The sequence below is a fragment of the Cupressus sempervirens genome, chromosome 7 (genome assembly GCF_028749045.1).
Source record: "Cupressus sempervirens isolate cs-2001-9-10 chromosome 7, ASM2874904v1, whole genome shotgun sequence".
Lineage (NCBI taxonomy): Eukaryota > Viridiplantae > Streptophyta > Pinopsida > Cupressales > Cupressaceae > Cupressus > Cupressus sempervirens.
This window is the reverse complement of record NC_143124.1, coordinates 47,054,893-47,062,501: the sequence shown is the minus strand read 5'-3', so window position 1 is coordinate 47,062,501 and position 7,609 is coordinate 47,054,893. Positions and strand designations below refer to the sequence as shown.

Below are 7,609 nucleotides of genomic sequence, written 5' to 3'. Positions count from 1 at the left end.
CTTTTATCATCGTGACTCTAAGGAATAGTTTGTATCTATCATGTTGGGTACATGCTTCCTCAATAATGATTCGAGTGTCTATATTTTGAGCAACTATAACTTTACTTACTCGCTTAGGGTTTCAGGGAAGGAAATTTTATTTACTTTTGTTGCAATATGGGATTGTACTGAAGTGTTGACTTTATTGTGATTTTCTCTGTCCCCATATGACCATTTTAATATCATTTCTTTTATTATATATGAGTTGTGCACTAAGTAGAAAACTGTTTATGTTCTTTATCTAGTAGTAAACCTGTATAGCAAGCTCGACCTACAAAGAATATCGTGACTTAAAGAATATCATACTGAGCTAAAATAGTTACGGCTTCGATTGGAAAATACAAAACCATCTCCATGAAAAATCTTCCCCAAAATCTCAGCTGGAAAAAATCACCTTGCTATGGCAAAGAGAAACAACCCCAGATCATTGTTCTTTATAATAAAAAGAACCCTCTTGTCTACAGCTTCCGAAAACCGTTTGGTCATCCTTTGGATCTTTAGTTTTCTTACGAACATACATGTTCACAATCTTCAGTACCTTAATGTCTTCTTCATCTTTGTCCACTGCCAATCCAAACAAAGAAAAATACCCAAATTAATCTTCAGCTGAAATGTTAAAAAGAAGGGTATATACTATATAGCGGCATAAGTTCATTCCCGGACTCAAAACTATGACAAACCATCACCCAGAAGAGGAGTTTCCCCGAATCCAGGGAGTGATACGTGCACAAAAATGTTGTGCGACATCAATTTATATTTCAACGACTCGACAAAGCCTTTAACAACATATTTGGTGGTTGTATACATACTTTCCCCATAAAATATGAACTGCTAATGAAACAAGAAAATTAATATCAAAATCTACAAAACTTAGATGTGTGTTTCGAAAATCTTGTCATAAACTAAGGAATCCAAGTACCCATTGTTTGATATAACTTTTCTTACCATAGAGGGTAGAGAACCAAAGAGCACAACGGATACAAGGTGTTTCTTGCTATGTTTCTTGAAAAATAAGGAACTGCATGTATTGCGTAAATTGGTCCCAATTGTGAGATCGATATTTTGCACTCTAAATAAGTTTCCACCATGAGATAATCCAGCATTAGTAATAAAAACATTAATGGGTTTCCATTGAAAGGCCTCTTGCATTGCTTGGGTAATTGTTTTAAAATTACTAACATCTGTAGTCTTCACTAAAGATGAAAATTTAGAAGATGCGGCAGAAACCAGTGTTGTAAGGGTAGTCCTGTATCATCAAAAAATATGTAGACTTCACTAAAGATGACAATTTATCTGATGCAAGAGCAACTAGTGTTTTAAGGGTAGTTCTGTATAACCAAAAAAATGCATATTGTTTAATATGTTCATATTTCTGGATACTCATTGTTGCCAAATAGATCCAACTCACATAGTTCCACTATTTGTTTTTGGGTTAGTGTTTTTGAACACCTTGAGATATGTCTTAATTTAGAAAATAATATATTTTATAATTAATACATAATTATGAGACACCTTCTAAGAATGCTTCAAAGTCAGATTTGAGGCATTAAATGACCTCATATGGGCCCAAAAAATAGAAGATGAATGAAGCCGATTTGCACTGACTTTGACTTTTGACGTGCCTTCTAGAACCTTATACTTTGGCCATGGATGTCAAACAGACATATTCTAAAATGATTTCTAACCCTAAACCTAATTTGGGATACTTAATGTCATTTCATACATTGTAAAGGTAGTTTTTCTTGGAGTTTGAGAGAAGGTAATTTTTTTTTTAATGGAGGTCATCCACAAGTAAGTTTTAGGTACCCGATCCTTGAGATATGTGTTAGTGTAGAAAATAATTTATTTTATAATTAATACATAATGCTTCAAAGTTAGATTTGAGGCACTAAATGCCTTCTCATACGGGCCCAAAAAATACAGGACGAATGAAGTTGGTTTGAGAGCATATAGAATGCTGAGATTTCTCAATTTTGCACTGACTTTTGATGTACCTTCTAGAACATTGTGCTTTGGCAGTGGATGTCAAATGACATAGTCTAAAATGATTCCTAACCCTAAACCTAATTTGGGCTGCTTAATGCCATTTCTTACAATGTAAAGGTAGTTTTTTTAGAGTTTGGGAGAATGTACTATTTCTTTTGAATGAGGTCATCCACAAACAAGTTTTAGATACCCAATACGGGCCCACGTGGAATCTAATTATGTTTTAAGTCCATAAGGAATATAGTGGAATCAAGTTTTTTGTGTAATGAATGTATTATCATATCATTATTTTATAATAAAAGACACATTTCCTATTGTGTTCATTTTGTCTAGTTGTGCCCTCATTGTTATTAATCTCAATGAGAAAAGACTAGAAAGTCAAAAGAATTTAGACACCCAATTTTTTCAGTATATCTCATTTATCTTCATGCCTTTGATATATTAGCCATTAACTTGTGATCTTCTAATGCATTAGACTAAGAGATACATGCTTCAAGATTTATCTAGTTTAACTCCATTGCATGACATGGATATATCTAACTGAAAATGTGAGAACTTTTGAATTATATTGTTAGTTTTAGCGACTAGTTAAAAGAAATGAACTAAACATATAAATAAAGGTTAATGTGTCTAATGCATTTTGTGTTAATGTGCCAAATGAAAGTAAATAGTCTATGTCTATGTCTTTATTCATAGATAGAGAATAATAATATATTTGATTAGTCATATAATATAACTTCAAATATTAACATTATCATATTTTCACAATCTATTAGTAATGAGATTTTGTTTCTGGATTCGATTGTGAATAATATTTTTAACATTAACATTTTAGAACACATTTTGCTATTTTATTCTTATAGAGTGTGATTACAAAGTTTGATACTAAAAAAATATACACAATCCAATCTAGAAATATAATATAATTTCAAATATTAACATTATCATATTTTCAGAATCCATTAGTAATGAGATTTTGTTTATGGATTCGATTGTGAATAATATTTTTAACATTAAGATTTTAGATCACATTTTGATATTTTATTCTTATAGAGTGTGATTACAAACTTTGATACTAAAAAATATATACACAATCCAATCTAGAAACAAAACCTCACCTCAAATATTCAAATATTCGATAATAGAAAAATAAAAAAAATTACTCTAGAAGCTCTCAAAGTCACCACTGTCCAGACTATAGAAGCATTCTATCTCTGACTAACGTTAGCAACTAACATTAATTACTCAGGAAACAGACAAAATAAGTTGCAAAGGCTATACTAGGAATCAGACAAATGTAGATCATAATAGAGCAGTTTGGGTACATCTTGGAATATACCAAAATCATTATCTACACAACCTTTCGAATCTGTGAGATTTAAATTTCAGTCCATCAACCATGTCCTTGACTCAGCTTGAACTTTGGTACAACTTTTACAACCCAATATGAAGGTCAGATGAGATCGAATCAACCGTAGGCAATGTGTGATGCCATGCTACTTTAAAAACTCTCTTACTATGCGCTGATATATATTGAGATGGTGCACTGTTTTTCTAATATCCTTTCTTTCATTATATAAAGCTTTGCACCAGAATAGGAAATTGTTTACCTAGTAGTAAATTTGTATAGCAAGCTTAACCTGCAAAGAATAAAGTGATTTTAACATTCTATCTTTGTTTATCCCTGAAAGTCATCATTCCCAATATTTAATCCCTGAGTAATACTTTATTTGCCTAGTTATGTTCTCTGTATTTGGGCCTTTCCATCTCTTTGACTATGACATTTGTTCAAGTCTTTGAAGAACATTCAGTGAGAATTACAACCTGTGGAAACTGTTCTATATATGCACTCCTTTTATTTTTTCTATACTATTCTCTGGTAATTATGAAATGTTTAGAAAAAAAATTTATCTATATATTGCTATGTAAATTCCATACGTCCCTTCCTTTATGAGTTTTGGCTTAATACTACAGGCCTCTCCAATCTGATATCATATAAATATATGTATTCTTCATATAAAGGAAATCTAAATAGGTTGAGTTTCTACTAAAATTAACCTTTCTTAATTGCAACCATATTGGTAACATGCTGATCTTAATTTTTTTAAAGTTGTTGTTATAACACTATAGATCCTAATATGCATACAACACACTCAAACATACCAATGCATTGAAACTACAACATATCTTGAAACTTTTCAATATTTTCTGTAAAGCTATTTGGTCATGATTTCATTGTATTTGGTTTGCATAGTACTAAGTAATGGATTTGAATGAGAAATTGAGGTTTTAGAGTTGAGAGAGAATTCTCACCATCATTTGAGGGTAATTCTAGGTGAGAAGTGAATCTATTTATGGTCTGAATTTACAAGGAAAGTACACGACAATGTGTTTTTAAGGTTCCTACATAATGTTGTTTTGCTACATGTTTTGATGTTGAAAATGTAGTATCACAAATGTTTGAATGGTGCTGAAAACATGTTTTGTTACCTGAAATATCGATAGAGGAAAAGCTTTTGTTATCCTTAAAGTTTTGAAAGGAATAAGGATAGATTAATAAAATAGTTTTCTTTAAGTTTTTATGTATCACAATATGTCAATTTTACAATCTAACAATGATATTGGCAAGGCATTTGAATTTTGGAGGATGTAATCTACAAACTGTTATAAAATTCTTCAATATGAATAATGAATATTTCAAATTAAAAATGGAAGATGGAAATCAATTATCAAGGAAGGGTCTCAACATGATAGTAATTGTACAATATAAGAAATCAATGAGTTCCTAATAAATGAAGAATTCAGTTCCTAAAGACAGGTTGAAAATTTGTTATACTATCAAGACATTGGCCTTTAACCTATCAAAAAAAATTACATAAAAAAGTTTGTAACACTTCCATTATGACCATGATATATACAAAATAATCTATGACGAATGTAAATGAAGAATTATGTCTGAATCAAATAATGCAAAATGTGATTGTTCATTTTCTTAAGTCCCATTCATGCAAATAAATGTTGCTTTATATATTTCTCACTTCTGAATATTTAAAACTTTCTTACTTAATATCAACCTTTTTTTGTCCCAATTTACAAGAATATAATCATAGCAAATGAAAGAAACTATGATACTTTGAGTCTTTTGTTTTGTACACGACATTATATATTTAAAAAAACAAATGAATTGTAAAAATCTTAAGTCAAAATGATTTATCATTAAAAACTAGAAAAGTGCAACGGTGGAGATGAACTTGGAACCATAAGAATTAGACAGCAACTAGGCCATGGATAACTATGACCAAACACCAACTATATCCTATCAAATCAAGTTGAAGACCAGTGCAAGGGAAACCTAACATTACATTTTTAGAGTACTAACTACTCTGAAGAGAACTTTATCTTCAAACTTACGATTCTCCTTGCGTATTACCCACCATGAGTTCCCAAGTCTTTCAATCTTAAACAAAAATGCTATCTAATACAATCCAAAGTTGTTGTTTACAACTGTTACTCCCCCATCCACCACCATATTGTGACCGCTCACATATCTGGATTCTTCACTGGCCAGATACAAAGCAGCCTCTGCAAAATCATCTGCTTTAAGACTCACTTCTTTCAAGTTGGCTATGTCCTGAGCCGCGGCCTCTATCTGAGCACTTGCCTCTGGTGAAGGCGTCAATCCCAAACAATTCATTACCAGATCTGTGGCAGCTGCAGCGGGCGATATACAATTCACTCGTATACTGCATTTCCCCAGCTCGGCGGCACCGTTTTTAGTGAGCCCAATTACTGCATGTTTGGAGGCAGTGTAGGAATAAGTAGCACATCCTCCTACTACTCCTGCAATACTTGCCATAGAAATAACGCTGCCCTTTCTATAGGGGATAATAACGCGGGCTGCGTGCTTGATACCGTGCATTACTCCTCTTGCATTGATATTCATCACTCACTCGTATTCCTTCATATCATACTCTGCCACGCTTCCCTTCGGCTTGTTGGTGATCCCTGCGTTATTAAACATTATTTCAAGTTTCCCATGCTTTTCCATGGCCAAATCTACTGCCGCGCTTACATCTTTCTCTTTGGTCCCATCACAGTGAATATATGTCACCAAGGAGAGAGAGATTCACCCAATCTTATACCGGCGTCGTCTACAATGTCTGCAATTATAAGTTTGGCTCCTTGACTTACGAATAGCCGAGCAGTGGCCTCTCCAATGCCTCCGGACCCGCCTGTGATTATTGCGATCTTATACTGCAATCTGCATCTAACAAACGGATATTTGATAAGTGGGGATATTTTTCTACATAAGTCAAATTATGATATCACGATTTAATTTTGTACTATTTGGGTCAAAAGCATTCATTTATGTTTCATGAGTAGTGATTTCCATGAATTTATCTCATGACAATAAATGGAATTCATTTAACTATTGAATTTCTTCCTCATAAAATATGAGTTAATGAGTTCAATTCAAATACTATTGAGTTCATTCCTGGTAGTAATATCATAAATAGATATTTGTTTATGATATTTGATAAGTAGGAGTTATTTTCTCACAACAAGTCAAATTATGAAATTGCTCTCAGAATTTAACTCTGTAATATTTGAGTTAAACTCATTAATTAATGTTCGGTGAGTAGTGACTCACATGAATTCATCTTTTTATTAAATGGAATATTTAGCACTCATTGGATCTAACTGATGTTCAAAGCACAAGGACAATCAGAACATCTGGGAGGTCACCCATCCAAATACTACCCAAAAAAGGAACTTAACTACTGAATTTCCACCTCATAAAACATTATTTAATAAAATTGATTAAATACTACAGTGTTAAATCCTGATAGCAACATCATAAACAAACATTTGTTTTCCAGAAAATAATTTTGGAAATAAAAATTGGATAAGAGAGTGATAGAAACTTGGCATTAATTGCCATAGAGAGCTGTTTATGAGTCTAAAAGCGGCATGTACAATAATTTCATTTGAGATGGCATTAAAAGAGTTTAGAATGTGTAACAGAAAAGAAAACCTTATCGAGAGAGCTGCTACAACCTTTGCCGATGACATTTTCTCGAGCTAGAAAATACGCTTTTATGAATGGCTTTCCAGGAGCCGGGTTTATAGCCAAATTTTTAATAGTCAAACTCGGATTAGGGAACACTTGAGAGAATCTAGAGTAATCCGAAAGTCTAAGATGCCTGGAGGATAGGAACGTGGATGATTCTAAGCTAAAATATAGAGTTTTCGTTGAATACTAGATTCATTTCCACAAGCATCAATGATCTTATAATATTTAGGTTTTATTCATTGAAAATGTAAAACTATAATTTATTTTTAGAAAATTAAAAAAGAATGCATTGTTTTACAATTCTTCTACGACCATGTCTTTATAATGTCTCTCACTTATTCATTATAATCAAATTATAAAATCTTTCATAAGATAAAATGGTAATCCTTCGCCTTTGAACATTTTTTTTAACATAATTATTTTGATCTATGATTATAATATCTCTGATTTATTCATTGAAATAATCAAATTATAGAATCTTTCATAGGATAAAATGGTAATCTCCCACCT

At 32.1% G+C, this 7,609-nt stretch overlaps 2 pseudogenes; both read right to left on the bottom strand.

Moving 5' to 3' along the window:
* Window positions 1-329: 329 nt before the first annotated feature.
* Window positions 330-1,423, bottom strand: LOC149545394 (uncharacterized; annotated as a pseudogene).
* Window positions 1,424-5,500: 4,077 nt separating this feature from the next.
* Window positions 5,501-7,098, bottom strand: LOC149545393 (momilactone A synthase-like; annotated as a pseudogene).
* Between the last annotated feature and the right edge of the window lie 511 nt (window positions 7,099-7,609).